General features: G+C 44.0%; 1 long non-coding RNA gene across 1 annotated transcript; it reads right to left on the minus strand.

The window, feature by feature from the left end:
• Window positions 1-793: 793 nt before the first annotated feature.
• Window positions 794-14,945, minus strand: LOC121693972. Its single transcript, XR_006025632.1, has 3 exons — window positions 14,815-14,945; window positions 12,858-12,859; window positions 794-806 (listed from the first exon to the last, which is right to left on the minus strand). It is a non-coding gene; the product is annotated as an uncharacterized LOC121693972 (long non-coding RNA).
• Window positions 14,946-16,123: the final 1,178 nt, after the last annotated feature.

A 16,123-nucleotide genomic window follows, 5' to 3' on the forward strand; every position in this document is an offset into this window, starting at 1 on the left:
ATTTTTTCAGAGTTAGACTAAGCTATTTAAATATTTTATTAGGCCTACTTTATAGAATTTACTATGTGCATCTATTGTCCCATATGCAGCACAGCAAATTAAAGTTAATCCACTACTTTACATTTTGCATACCAGTTGTATCTAAACCAACCAAAGCTTGACTGAAACATTGTAAAACCACTGACTTGTTTTAAATTAATTAAGAGACAAGTCCTCCTCGCATCATCCTGCTGAAAACTGCTGGTTTCATCTCAAGCACGCAGGTATTATGAACACACTTTTTTTTATGTAGGCTAGCCTGTCGCCGACATTCATAAAATATGCGGTTATATTTCACAACTTCTGCGAAGTAGGCCTACTGGGAAACGCTGGCAAGCAAGCTGCTGACAGATATTACAGGTATTATAACTATATTTCTTCCCTATAGGCTAGGCCAGCAACACAGATGCAAACAGATCAACTTAACATGTATTTCCTCCTGATTTACGTTTGTTTTCTTTTTCTGTCAGTCCGTGGTTCCTTCATAAATTGCACAGCAAATTATCAGACGAGTGACAGAAGTACTGCGCATAATTTGACTAGCAGTCTTCCCGTCCATAGTTTGTGAAACGATGCTGCGTCCGAGCAAATATTCTAGATGCCCAGCGCAACTCCAAAAAGGAGGACAAATGAGCGTCCGGCTTGAGGCCGCGCCGGACGCTGTACAGGGCTTTTAAAATCAATATGTCCGGGCCGGCCTAAATTCGAACGTATGGCCACCCTATAGCTAACTAGCTCTTAGGAACAAGCTGTTCGTCCATTTTAAACTCGTAGTTCACTTTAGGTTGCACTGTCTATGCCGGTGTTCGCGCTGCAAATCGAAAGAAACTAGAAGATGAAGTTCCCTCCCTTTCAGAACTAATGGTCGCGCGGTTTGTGAGTGTGTGACGCGAGTGTTTTTTTTTACCCCTCAGTCACTCACGTTACTGCCTGAGGGAGAGGGAGAAAGCTACCGGAGATTGTTTTAAACACGAAACCAGGGCAAGTCTGGGCTACCGTTTGAAAAGTGTATGACAATAAAATACTCGATACATACGATATACTAATTTTATATATCTCACAAATCTATTTTGGATATATATCGAGTATATTCGATATATCACACAGCCCTAGTTGGTGACCCTCCTCTATCACTTGCTTTGCGTTGGGCGCTTTCCTACTACCTAAGGGCTCTAGTCAGTGGGCAGTCCTGCCCCCCCCAACCTATCCACCAGGTCTCGCACCCTCGCCTGTGATGGGGCCTTGGCGACAGGGACGCTCAGACAGCTGGGTCCGGCACCCTGCCATTGTTGCCATCACTTACAATACCTCGGCGTCACACAAGGGCACGCCGCATTGCCACTATGTGCTGCTTCGTTTTCCTGGGGAGCAACGAGACCAGGATGGGAGTCTCAGGAAGCCTACCCGGGATCCTAGCAAGTGACAACCGCAGTACTTGAAGCTCGTTCACAGTCCATGAAGGACTCGGAAGTCTGAGGGCCACAGAGTAGTGGGCCACAAACCTTCTGGGGTGTTTGCGCCTAGCGTGCCACCGTGCCGCTCCCAATGAACCCCTCAGAGCACAGATTACACATCTGGCTACGGAAAGGCAGATTCACCAACAGTAGTTTAACGCCATACATCTGCTGATCTGTATATCTATAGTATATCTGTTGCATTCTGGGAAATGTAGTTCAGTTAACCTGCACATAACAACACATCTCCCCCCTTTAAAGAAGAAATTACCTTTCTTTCCAAAGGTTTGGGGTTCTGGCTCGACCGACACTAGTGCAGACCCCGACACTAGGTCTAGGTCTAGGGTGTTGACCCGGCCGACGTACCATCCGGTATAGAATAGGTTGGATTCACTCAGAATTGTCTTTTTATTGGCAAAAATCAATAAAATGTGTTAAACAGGAAGGGCAGGTTCACCGTCATTGCCTCAAGTGGTGACCATGCCGTTTGGCACGCACATAAGTGATCGGCTTTGTGGGCATGGAAGCCTCCACTGCTGCTGCGCTCCCATGCCGAACACTCTCGCCCAACCCCAAGCCTGGGGGGGGGGGGCACCATGAAAGCCTCGGGCCCTGGCTCGACGGACGCTAGTGCAGACCCCGACTCTAGGTCTAGGTACCTTGCTGACCCGGGCAACGCACCATCCGGTATCGGATTATTTGTTTGAACTGGCATAGTAAGTTTCAGCCTGATACTCCCCCGGTTGGCCACTACCGCAGAGGGGCTAGTACCACCGGTGTCCGCCCCTACATGGATGGGCTAGTTTTACAGTGTGGCAGCACTCACATCATTGCATGTGGAGGCTGTTATGTTGTGTAGTGCACTTCAAATAATACACAGACACAGCTATGCGTGGGTTTGGCTGCGAACTTGGAGTCGTTTAACGCCATACATCTGCTGGTGTGTACACTTAATATATCTGTTGCATTCTGGGAAATGCAGTTCAGTTAACCTGCACATAACACATCTCCCCCTTTAAGGCGAGACACGGTAGGTGAAAACATCGATTTTTCATGACCTGGTCAAATTTGAGCTTTTAGCTAGTTTACATCCTTAACATGTAATGTTTCACACTGCTATAAAGAAAACGTCCAAATTACACATTTAGGTGTTTATTTTATTACACTTTGTCGACTTGCGGCTGTGAATTTTACAGAAGATTCACTAAAAGTTTGCATTCTTATAACGCACCGTGTCTTTTCGTGACTGATCTCTCTCATATGCCATGTTTGGTACCACTTTAAACATCTTGGTCTGCAGCACTGTGTCATCTAATCCAAACATAGATAGTTCCGCTGTATCAACCACCAATCCTGAAAGCTTACAAGGGACCTTAAACTTTAAACTGAACTCTCATTGGCTGCATTTGTTCAATCATGTCACGTGGTATACTGCTACGCTTCCTAGTTACCTTTCCACGGGATATTTAATTATCGAGATGGCTGCAACAACGCAACGATTTAAAGCTTCAAATAGGAGAGTGATGAAGTTAAGTAATGCCAGAAAAATCAAAGGCTAAGTAAGCAATAAAACAGGTGATGAAATAACCTCTCAAAGTGCATCATTACGTGAGTTGTCAATGGGGAAAGGAGAGAGTTCAGGCAGCGGCAGTGACAGCTGTGCCACTCAACAGTGGCTCATAGTTCATGTTGTGCGACTGAATGAAATGATCTGTGAGCTCGTTTGTCCTAATTGTGCTGGGTCTGGGCTGCAACTTACAATCGACAAAGGATTTTGTAGCAGTTTGTTGCTTGAGTGCAGTGTGTGTGTGCAGGTGACCAGTACTGCAGAAGTGTGTACATATCCACGCGTCTTCAGGAGGAGTCTAGCAATGATGTTGCCTTTGATGTTAAAGGGCGTTCTTTCAACGTGTCTTGGCAGGGACAGGTATCTAAGTCTCATGACCTCACCACAGGTGTGCCTCAGGGATCAGTATTAGGACCCTTGCTTTTCTCTATTTACACCACTTCCTTAGGTGAGAGCATTCGCTCCCATGGATTTGACTATCACTGTTATGCAGACGACACTCAACTTTACCTGTCTTTCCCACCTGATGACTCTAGCGTTTCCCACCGGATTTCTGCATGCCTTAAGGATATTTCAGCCTGGATGAAAGATAGGCACCTTCAGCCTAATCTCTCAAAAACAGAGTTTTTGGTGTTTCCAGCTAAAACAGCTATTCCCCAACAGATTAACATCCAGCTTGACTCAACTTCACTGACCCCAAATAGATCGGCACGTAACTTGGGCGTTGTAATTGATGACCGACTTAACTTCTCTGAGCATGTAACTTCTATTGCAAAATAATGTAGATTTATGCTTTACAACATTAGGAAGATCAGACCTTATCTGACACAAGATTCCACACAACTTCTTGTTCAGACCATGGTCATCTCTAAGCTGGACTATTGTAATTCACTATTAGCTGGCTTACCCGCTTGTGTAATAAGATTATTACAGCTGATTCAGAATGCTGGGGTCTGAAACTCCTGGCCCGCGTCCGGCCCAATTCCGGCCCGTGACGTATGTCAAAACAATAATGTAGTATTACAGGGGTACAGGGTATTTTTAATTGCGACAAACAACGATACTGATTAAAATAGACGATAGATTCAAGTACGGTGACATATCTCATTTGTACTCTCCTCCACTATTTTGTATGTAAATGCGCTATATAAATAAAATTGACATTGACACTATTTGCTAGACATCCAGAGCTTGATTCAAACACAAAATCGCTGCACAAAGTTTTCAGGAAATACTTGTATTACACGCGAGAAACACTTGGAGTCCATCTGTTTTCTCCTATTTGCAGCTGAAGTGCATATTGTGTTGTGGCTTGCACCCTCATTTTTCCCCTATCTTGTTTTCCTTTCTTTTCATCCTGACTCTTCGTTGATGGCATTTATGGTCGATCAGTGATTGATTTTTAACTATTTAAAACTGACTATCCCTCCATCTCCCTAGTCTGACCTCCATGACAAAAATCCCACAGCTTGTGCCATCCTTCTGGGTGGTGTGGGGAATGACGCCAGAATATTATAAATTACTATGTTAATGTCATAGGTGTTATTTGTCAGCTTTAGGTAAAGTAGAGCAAATTAGGTGTTGTTATAAATAGATATAAGATTATTATAAAACAAATATGAGGCACAATGAAATGAGAGCCTGGACAGTAAAGACAAAAGGAATACATTTAGTTCACTTTATTTTCATTTAAACCAACACACATAGTCAGACTGATTATCAATGCTCTGAGCACATTACATAAACACAATGAGACAGGCCAAAAAAGTGGCACGGCATGGTCCTATATTATGTGGTGGTGGTTATTATTGGAATAAAACTCACAATGCCACTGAAATCTATCTAAATATATTTATCTATCACATGCCAGTCTTGCAGATGTGATGTGTGTGTGAGAAAAGTGAAAATGTAGGCCAACAGCCTAACAGTAGCCACCAAGCGACCTACTCATTGAACTAGGTCTTTACACCATAAAACTACAGTGAGGTAAACATTAATCTGGTAAGCCCTCAAACAAAGGATTTAGAGCCTACACCTAAACCCTGAGACCTAATGTTGTACCATGGGAAGCAACTCCCCATCCACTTTCATTTTATTAATTTTCTGTAAAATATCTGGAGTTAGGGTTGCTTGACATCTTTCAATAAATGCAGAAAGTGTCTCCGTTCTCTCATTCCATTTCAAGGTTTCGAACACTTCAGGTGCTGCCAAGTGTACTTCCGCAATGATGGCGGTACGTGAAATTGTATTTCGGTCAACTCCGATTGCCGCAAAAGCACCTTTCATTGACTGCCTCTTTTTTTAAAGGCCTCTCAAGCAGCAACATATCTTAAGATGATCCCTTTGGTGTTTTTCACTAAAAAGAGAGAGGTACAAGAACAAAAATAAAGCTAGATGTTAATACCATGGCTGCAATAACATATTTGGGTAAGTGTTGCTTTTTTCAGCATATGTTTTCGATGGTAACCCATTGTCAGTCAATAGTGAAAGTAACTGCATATAACTGTCTTGTCGTTGACTGACACCTTGGTGAAGTTAATTTCACTTTGCCAGTGAGTTCAAATAATAAACGAGTGCAAATACGTGAAGGCTATGCTAGGTTTTAGTAAAGCATGGTTTAGTGGAATGACTATTCCATACGGTCTCGCAAGCAGCCTCTTTCAAATGCGCCGCTGAATGCCCAAAATACCAATGCATTTATTTGACATATTTGCGCCATTAAGATGAATGAATGACAGATGTCATTCTCATTGGTTAAAATGATGTTACTCCCCAAACACACCCATATATGACTGATTAAAAAACCTAGGAACACCTTGTTGCACCATGCGCTCGACGTTTGATAACGAAACCTCCCAATGTGGACTGGACATCCTGCTAAATTTAAATAAGCTTTTGACGAGTGACGATGCACTTTAGAATGTCATGATAGGGCACAGAATATTTAAACTTACAGTGGGTCCCCGTTAAGTTTGGACGGGTTCCTTCAGGAATCACGATCCCCATTTTCTCAGCAGAAATGGCACAAACGGCAGTTGACACAAACAACCACAAGGTGTCACTTTGGAGTTCTGCCACTACTATTTTTGATGCGACTTGACTTACTGCTTCCATGATGCAGTTTCCAAGTCAGTAGAACAATCAGAGAAAGCTGAGCCATTACCAAACATATATGATAATACAATAGCGTGAGTTTATATATCTTATACCCTATTTGTCACGGTTACTTATAGATTTGATAGTGTAACGATAAGAGCATAAGAGACTTTCAGCGGGGGCACGGAAACTTAATTTGATCACGGTAGTTTAAGCTTACACTTGACAAAACATTCTAATATGAAAATGTAGATGCAATTGTTGTAAGATGGTGCAGCTCCTTTAAGAAAGCACCGTGCAAAAAAGTAGACGTGCTGGAGCGAGTCATATTCAAAATGCAAAAAATAACACCGCAGATAAAACCAATTATCCTCATTCATTGCAACCGCAGCATGCCTGCTTGCCAACGTTTAAACAAAATATATCAAAGCACCTTTTGCGTTTGAATGTAACACGAAAAAATGTTTAAACAGCTGGACAAATGATTTAGCTAATTGATTATAGCCTGTACACCAGCAATTGTTGAACATTTGGAAAAAGATCGCTCAGCTGTTGCCACAGTCATAGGCAATGCAGAAACAACATGAGAGCAGTACACACTTCCCCGAATGTGGATGTTACACTGTCATAATCTACCACCAGCCTTTTGGCAAGTTGAAAAATAGATGACTTCTGTGAAATCTCTGCTTTAAAGCAAGACCTAAATGAGAGGAGTTGTGTTGGGAATGTCGGTGCAATGTCCATGCTATAATGGTCTGACAAACGTACTGCCTTTTCAAGCAGTTCATCATCACCGGCGAGTTGAAGGATCATAGGACGTAAAGACTCAACCACATAACAAGTTTCCCGCATGCTTGCACATCTTTGGGAGAGCTGACTGATTATGATGTCCAGAGTTGCATTAAATACCTGCACTTTTAAGTATCTCTCTGCATCGGTTAAGCGTTTATCTTCCGATAGTTCGTCAAAGTGACGCTTCACTCTTCACATTTTCAAATGTACTCTGAACCCCCATTTATTTGCGAGTGTCTGCGCTGTAGCCTTGGCCTGGTCAAAGGCACGCAGGTAGTCAGAAAGGACCGGTATAGAATTTTCCAGCAATTGCATTGCGGGGGTAGTGACGGAGGTCATAGGCCCTGGTGCGACTGCACTTGCTGCACCTACTAGGCCTAGTTACGCCACTGCGTGGAGCGCTAATGTGTCTACTGTAAATCATTCATGTGTGAAAGTCATTAGGCTGGAAGCGCTAATGTGTCTAAGCTCATTAGTCTACTTTCAATAGGCCTACTGTACAGCCTGAGAGGGGGAACATAACCTATAGCCTAGGCTACTGTAGAGTAGGCCTACAGTAGGCTACTGTAGGCTAAACAATCAGTTGTGAAAGTCTGCAACGAAAGTTTCCTAATGGAAGCGCTAACGTGTCTATTGAGCTCATTAGCCTACTTTCAATAGGCCTACTGTACAGCCTGAGAGGGGGAACATAGCCTACTGTAGAGTAAACAATCAGTTTACTTAGTTACATTTGTTTAGTTAAATCCAGTTTTCTACTCTATCTCCATTATATGCTTAGCCTATAGAAAGACATTCAAAATGTGTGAAAGTCATTAGGCTGGAAGCGTGTCTACTGTCAGTGACTAATGCGAGAAGCGGGTTCTGTGTTGTAGGCTATGCATTTTTCCGACACTTGGCTGCAAGCTCCCCTCCCCCACCCCCTTCTTTCACAAGCGGTGCAGCTTTCTGAAGCGGTGCCTTTTGAAGCTAATGTAACAAATACCACCAATATTGTTGTGTGGCAATAAAAGTATCCAGGGTTTGCGCAAGTAGCCTAAATATATAAATAAATTAAGGACATACAATCCTTAACGTGAAAAAGCTTAACGTAGCTTAATGTCCCCAACAACAAGTCGTTTTATGCGCTCATTATAAAGAAAGTTTAACGTGTCCCAAAACAGCTGTCAATTAATCACCAAACGTCAAAAGGGTTGAGTCTGAATGACACCGAGTTTTAGACACTGAGTTTTTGAAGTTAAGAAATATTTTCTGCAGTACCCAGAAGTTCGCATCATATTGCGGGTGACTTTGTAGTTCTTTAGAGCCCTATTTCTACTAGCCCTGCTGTCTGTACCACATCCATTACGGACACTATTATCACGATTACCACTGCAACCTCCAAGCTATGTTGGGCAGAGGGTCGAAACAAGCATGGTATGCTTAGTGGACACCGTTGTATACACGCACCTCCATTCAGAGACGCACCGTGACTATCACTGTCATAGACGATCGATCATAATCTCCAAAAGGATATTCTTCTTCAGAATTAGAATAGGTGAATAACATATCTTACCTAAGACTTCATCACACGTGAACGTTTTTCAACATTTGGTGTAGGCCTATTTCTGCTTAATTTCTGCTTCAATTTCTGCAACACTATGGCCTGCATCGCTTCCGCGTCATTACATATGCACGTCTTTGTGTTTCTCGCGTGTAATACAAGTATTTCCTGAAAACTTTGCGCAGCGATTTTGGGTTTGAAGAGTAGAGTAGGCCTACAAATGAGATTTGTCACCGTACTTGGATCTATCGTCTATTTTAAGCAGTATCGTTGTTTGTCGCAATTAATAGCCTCAAGGGCCGGATTACATTATTATTTTGTCATACGTCGCGGGCCGGAATTGGGCAGGACGCGGGCCGGATTTGGCCCGCGGGCCGGGTGTTTGAGACCCCTGCTGTAAATCATTCAAAATGTGTGAAAGTCATTAGGCTGGAAGCGTGTCTACTGTCAGTGACTAATGCGAGAAGCGGGTTCTGTGTTGTAGGATATGCATTTTTCCGACACTTGGCTGCAAGCTCCCCTCCCCCACCCCCTTCTTTCACAAGCAGTGCAGCTTTCTGAAGCGGTGCCTTTTGAAGCTAATGTAACAAATACCACCATCGTTTTATGCGCTCATTATATATGGATTTCTATGAAACGCCACGAAAACATGCGTGCGCAACCAAGAGGCAGAAAGCACCATAGAACAGCATAGAGCAATGCAAAAGAATAAAATGAGTTTTTGTGCTGACAACTGCACCAATTCGAAATCACGATGGTTAGAGAATGTTAAATATGTTCAATATCCCTAACGGAATGCATGTCTTCGCCAAAAATGACAAAATACGATGTTATGTTAATAATGCAAATGAACGGCACACTTTGAAATATAGTCGGAAATGAGATGTTATCATCATTGAGACAACAGGGGTATACAATAAAATCTGATTGTAGCTTACAGCAGCCGACTATTTAGGTTAAGTTTATAACGTTGTGGACGGCCACCAAGCGTCTTCTGCCCCACGGCTGCGGCACAGTCTTGAGTGACCGGATTCGTTTTCCTTTGTCATATGAATGCTGACATTTTGTTAACTTTACTGTTAAGGAGATGCTGTAGGCAAAGGCTATATTTCAACCTCGTTAGTGTCAGAACTATTCACAAGGTTTCTGGGCAGCATTTTTATGTTCTGTTAGCAAGCGAACTTCTCATGACTACCGACAAAGTAGCCTACTGCCAGCTGACGAAGCTCTCATTTTAAAACATTACTGAGAGACAGGCACTATACAATCAAGAAATCTTGCCACTGAATCCAAAACTATGTTTAACATTATGTACAAAGCTTAGGCTACAGTGGATTAGCATGTTGCAGGGGCTGCTAAAAACAGAGAAACGCACTGAAAACTCGGCCAATCACAGCCCTTGCTGTCGAATGCGCCGTCCAGTTCGACCGTTGAACGCCACAGCGGACTATGCTGCCCCCAAGCGGCTGCAGTTGTACTTACATGTCACCCAGCTGCGTGAATCACCATTATCGTGAATGAAGTGTCAATTTTTAACGGGGACCCTCTGTACAGCATGACTTTCGATACATTAACATTTCACACATATTGTATGCACATGGATGAGATGTCATTCTGCCAAGATACAGGTTAATAAAAATAACATGCTACTGTATTTCTGAATAATGTGGTAGACAGGCCTTTTTTTGTTATGCATTTTGAAAAATGAAATAATGATACAGTTTGCATGAACAGGAAATGCGATTACCTTTGCTTTAGTGACAGGCTTGGCTTGACCTACTGTTTCTGAAGTCTTTCTGGGGACTGGAATAGTGGGGGGGGCATTGAAGTACCTTGATTTGTTGCAGCTTTTTTGTTGTTTGGCCCATTCCTCTTTGGAAGTTGCCAGTGATGTTTTGATTGGCTGAATGGGTCGGAGCTCCAAGGAGTTTCATGACGTGCTCCCTGTAACGTTCCCTTAGGAAGGAGTGCATTTGTCGGATAAACTGAGCTGGACAAAGTTTTCTCTTGTGCTGCAATATGCTTTGTTTGACCATACCGAACCAAGCCTCTACATGGCAGTTTGAGTCTCTTGACTGCTCATTTCTGCAGGTTGTTTTTCGTGAAGTTTCGGTGTGCCTCGATAGGTCACCAAGTAGAACCCCACTCCACAGGGGGGAAATGCCCAAATAACTCTTAAAAAGAGTATGAATGACCTGAGGGCAAAAATATGGGTTTAAATGTGCTGAGGATGTGATTTCTTTGGAGCCTGTGGTATGGGCCTGCACATCCCGAAACGCAGCTGTAAGCGGATACCCCTTGTGGATGCCCTGGCCCTTTTCCATTATGGGATGTCCTCTCCATCTCCAGCAAAGCGCTCAGGGTCAAGGTCGGCAGGCATGGTTTTTATGAGCTTCCTCAATTCTTCCAAGCTCTCGTCTACAAGAGCACTTTGGGATTTGGAATCAAACACTATGCACATGTGATGGAAAATAGTCTTGGCATCCTCAAAAATGGTTCTGTTCAACACGAGGCCAAAGCAAAACATTCCAAACTGGACCAGGCCTTTGTCCTCACATTTGCGAGTCAGGGCCTGGCCAAATGCTTTCATGGCATGTGCACAACAAATGTGCACAATAGTGAAATCGGTAGAGACTTCACCACCTGGAAAGCTCTGTTGAGATACACGTTGATATTTTCTTTGTTGAAGGCTGACAGCATGCTTTGGATGAGAGCCCAACTGTAGTCAACCTCAACTTTGTGTATTCTTATTCTTGTTCATTTTGACACAGTGAATTTTCCCAGCCAGAAAGATATAGTGGGAATGTCGTGGTCGTTGCTTATCATTTCAGCCGCTGGTAATGGGGGTTAAGCTGCAGTACTGTACAGCATCCTCTTCTTTTGACCAGGAATGGCAGCCACAAGACCTCCTGTGGCATCCAAATAGAGAGATACCTTCTTTTTTTCCAAAGGTGTGCCACCAATATTTGTAATTCACTTTTTATTGGTTTTTCACAAATACATGAGACAAAGACAAACACTGAACATCCACAAGTGAACAGGGAGGGACTACAGGCAGATACTGACTAACAAAGCTATACACTATACAGTATATAAAAAAGTGTGTGTAACTATATACATTTGTACATCACTGAATGTTAGAATATCCTCATAAACAAAAGGGGAAAAAGAGATAAAAAGAAACAGAAAAACAAACCACCAGTTTGTGCCACCAATGTTTGGATACCTTCCTCTGTATAGAGGTGGACAGAACAAGGGTCCACCTGCAGGCTCTGTATGGAGGTGGACAGAACAAGGGGTCCATCAGCAGGCTCTGTATAGAGGTGGACAGAACAAGGGTCCACCTGCAGGCTCTGGATGTACCCAGGCCAGTTGTTGAACTCATCATGACATTCCCTCAGTATCTGTTGCGTTAGCATTAACTCCAGCATACTGTTCTCATGCAGCCTGGTGCTTTTATTAATTTCCGCTGAAATTGCCTTTATATATAGTATAAGTTTATATACTCTTTTGATTCTGGAGGGAAATGTGGTCTCTGCATGTATCCCAATCCAGTTGAAATTCAAGCAAGAAAAGGGCCAGAACAGGAGCTGCAGAGTACAGTAGAAAATTCAGTAGTGCCTGGATTACGGAGTGGCCTTTTATAAAACCCAGCACCACATCTGCAGGATTACGGAGTGGCCTTTTATAAAACCCAGCACCACATCTGCAGGATTTCGGAGTGGCCTTTTATAAAACCCAGCACCACATCTGCAGGATTACGGAGTGGCCTTTTATAAAACCCAGCACCACATCTGCAGGCGCAAGCTGGAGTGCGTCCATCAGGGGAGTGCGGATGTGCAGAGGCACATCACCAGTGATGGTCTCATAAAAAAACAGAAAACTCTTGAAAGCTCCCAGAGAATACAGTTTTTTTTGTTCAAGAACTGATGTACTGAATCTTGAGACTCAGCCTGAATGTGAGCACTTGCATGGATCTTAATTTACTAATCAGGTGATTAGTAAATTAAGATCCATGCAAGTGCTCACATAGGTTCACGTTCAACTTCAGATGTTAAATTACATCTTCTTAAGTAATACGTATTTTATGTACTAAAGGTAACTCATGTTTCTCATTTTGCAGACTAGGAGGGCAGAGATCAAGGTTCTGGACTGTTTTCATGTGATGTGAGATAAGAACTTGCATGTTTCCAATCGGACAATCCTGAACTTATTAAATGAATGTTCCTCTTGGAAAACAATTTGCAGCAGAAGCAAAAGAGGCTATTGTTCTCCATGGAAAATATCAGCCAACTTCTTGCCATCTTTTCACCACTAACTAATGTCTTTTTAAAATAGTGGTGGTGGCAACTTCTCCCATCACTTTCACTCCTTTGGAAAACAAAATCAGGAGGCAACTTACAGGGTCCTCTGCGAACCAGTTCAGTCCGAATCCTGTCCGTCAGAAGTGTAGGCCATTTAGCAGGGTCAGTTGACAGAGGCTCCTCAGCAGTGGGGCATTCAGCTCCAGGCATTTCTATCAGACAGCATATTGTCACATTACTCAAAGCACATAGCAGAAGAACATAACTCATAGCCCTACTAAGAAATTATCAAAAATCTTATGACTACATTAAATTACTTGTTCTTGTAGCCTAGGCATACCCCCTCCACACACACACACACAAGGAATGAGAGAGAGAGAGAGAGAGAGATGTAAAAACCCACCTGAAGGCTCATGCTGAGGAGAAGCAGACGTAGAGGGAGATGTTTGTGGAGACATGGATTGGTGCTCATCCTCAAGGACAGGGACCACCTCAGAAGAGGCCTGTGCAGCTGATGAGGTTGATGGCTCCTCCTCATCCTGTGAAACAGGGGCTGTGGGTGGCTCATCTTGAGCAGTGGCAGAGGATGCTCCAAAGTATTTTAGAAGTTCCCCTGAAATTGCAATTGAAATTGTCATTAAAAGACTTCAGGCTACAATTTAGCTCTTATACAAAACAAAACATCCATTGATAGCAAATTTCATAAACATGCCCTTAGGCCTACAGCTAAATGCCTGCTGTCATTTTAATTAGGGAGGAACAATTACAGTAGTTCTTTGGTTACTGCCTCGAATAGGCTACTATGCTTTGCACTCTTTTAGTTATGACTGAATGATTGTTGTGATTAAACTGCTGTCACGGATTTGTTGCAAATGCCAAGTGTTCGTCTTTGAAACTAGCCTACCTACCTTGTTACATGAAAATTGCGTTGTCTAAACAGCAACATTAACCAAAATGATGGAAATAAATAATCAGAACTTTTGAGGTTTTGACCGTTTTGTTGCAAAGCATAATCCATCTCATGGTGAAATTAGTTGTTGTGTTTGTTAAAACCGAATTATTATTTTATAGGCTAAGCATAGGTAAGATGGCTAACAAACGTAAAAGTTATACTAGGCTAGGCCCTATCAATTAACATTGACGTTAGCCCTTCACTCATGACATGATACTGTCTATTATTACCCCCTGATGGCTGATAGGCTTACACTACGTCTCCTGCAACAGTTAACACTACAATCAAACAATCAAAAAGTGAATTACCAGTAGGCCTAAATCCCGGAAATATCAGAAATGTTGCACGTTAACAATGGAGAGAACCTTTCAGAAATTATTGTGCAAAGGTTTTAGCTTTTGGTGAGAGATGCAGATCATCACCCTAATTCATTTGTTTGTGCAACAGCCCGTTCTCCAGCGAGAGTGAAATAAATGTTTAAAAGCTGTGTTATCACCAGGCTATTTACTACAATATTTGCTACTATAGGCCTACAACAGTCTAATACCAGGAAAATGTTTAGTTTGCACAGAGGGAGTGACAAAGGCAGGGACAAACCCGTGAACGTTAACAAACTAGATCCTAATAGGAAGCTGTTAGCTTTCCTAAGCTATATAAGGTATAAGCTAGACCTATTACACAACATAAATTGTCACTAGGCTATGCTGGTGACCCAAATAAAATCTCCTTTGGGAACCAATGGCTTATAGCAGTGGTTCTCAAACTGGGGTTCGCCAAAAATATTTTTCAAAAATACATTTTTGTGAAGGTTTTTAGTGAAAGGCTGCCATTGACATAATGGCTTTGATGTTGACATAGCCTATACCTATGAGGAGACATTTTTTGCCTCTGCTTCCAATCCCCATCTCACAACATTTCGAAACCAAATTACGCCGGTTAGAGAGAAGGGGGTCACGAGACTTGGCGCATGTTTTTTGAGGGGTCGCCAGATAAAAAGTTTAAGAACCACTGGCTTATAGTATCAATCACACTGCAGCTTGCAACCTTCACGGGGGGCTGCGGATGCGTACATTTACCAAGGACCCATTGGAGGGCAAGTCTGGTGCCAGCAGCCGCGGTAATTCCAGCTCCAATAGCGGCGGTAGCCCTGGAATCACGCAATGCCTCCCGTATGGGGGGTAACACCTGCGTTGGTGTGAGTGCCGACACTGTAAAACAGGACCATCCGTGTAAGGGCGGACACGGACGGCACCAGCCCCTCTGCGGTCCTGGCCGACCCGTGGAGTACAAGGCCACAAACAACCATGAATAGTCTTCCTCGAAATTTCATACAGGATGGTACGGCGCCCTGGATAAAAAGGTACCTAGGTCCAGTGTCGGGGTCTGCAGTGGTGCCGGTCGAGCCAGGACCCCAACCTTCGTCGCCCCTCCCACGACTGGGGCAGGGGACGACCAGCACCCCGCGGGGGAGTGCCAGGGGGTCGGCGGCTGCCACCCCCACCAAACCAATCACCTCGATGCGAGTCGAAGGGCTAGGCCAGCAGCCCGAGGAGGTGGTGGTGAAACTGCCTTTCCGTAGCCAGACTTGAGGGGCTGGGGTCGTTGGGAGCGGCACGGTGGCATGCTAAGCGTAAACACCCTGGAAGGGGGTTTGCGGCCCACTGCTCTAGGTGTAAGGGCAGCTGGGACACTGTTAGGGAGTTTGAATCCCATCTGGATACTTGCAGGGAGGTTGGCGGCAGCCTCCTGATGGGTTCATCTCCTCCATCAAACAGGGCAGCCACTGGTCAGCTTTTCTCAACCCCAGCTAGGCAGCGGATCCAACCTAGCGCGAGGCTGATCCAACGACCAAGTCCAACCTGGTCGGTCAATGAGCTTCAAGTACTGAGGGCAGCGCTTGCGAGATCACCCGGGAGGCTACCCACCACACCGATGCTCGTCAGGATGCTCCCCAGGAAAACGAAGCGTTATGTAGTGGCGATGAGAACTGCCCTCATGCGGAGGATTGTAAGTGGCAACAGCAATGGTAGGGTGCCTGATCCAGCTGTCCTTCAGGATCTGTGCGTCCCTGCCATAAGGGCTCCACCAGTTGAGGGAATTGAAAGACGCCTGAGGAGGCAGGTGAGGGAACTGGTGGCCGGATTGGAGGGGCAGGATTGCCCTCTGGTCAGAGCCCTCAAGTTGGGAGGTATTAAAGCACCCAATGCAATGCAAGTGATTGAGGAAGTCACTACCCAAGTGATTCAAGAGATAAGTCCCAAAGTGGCGAGTTCGCAGCATAGCAACCCTGGCAAGGCGCGGGTAACGCCAAGCCCAATCCGGAGGAGGAACAGACGGAATGAAGAGAGAATCTATGCACGCAGAGTCAGGCGGTGGACC

This window comes from Alosa sapidissima, chromosome 20 (assembly GCF_018492685.1).
Source record: "Alosa sapidissima isolate fAloSap1 chromosome 20, fAloSap1.pri, whole genome shotgun sequence".
Classification (NCBI taxonomy): domain Eukaryota; kingdom Metazoa; phylum Chordata; class Actinopteri; order Clupeiformes; family Clupeidae; genus Alosa; species Alosa sapidissima.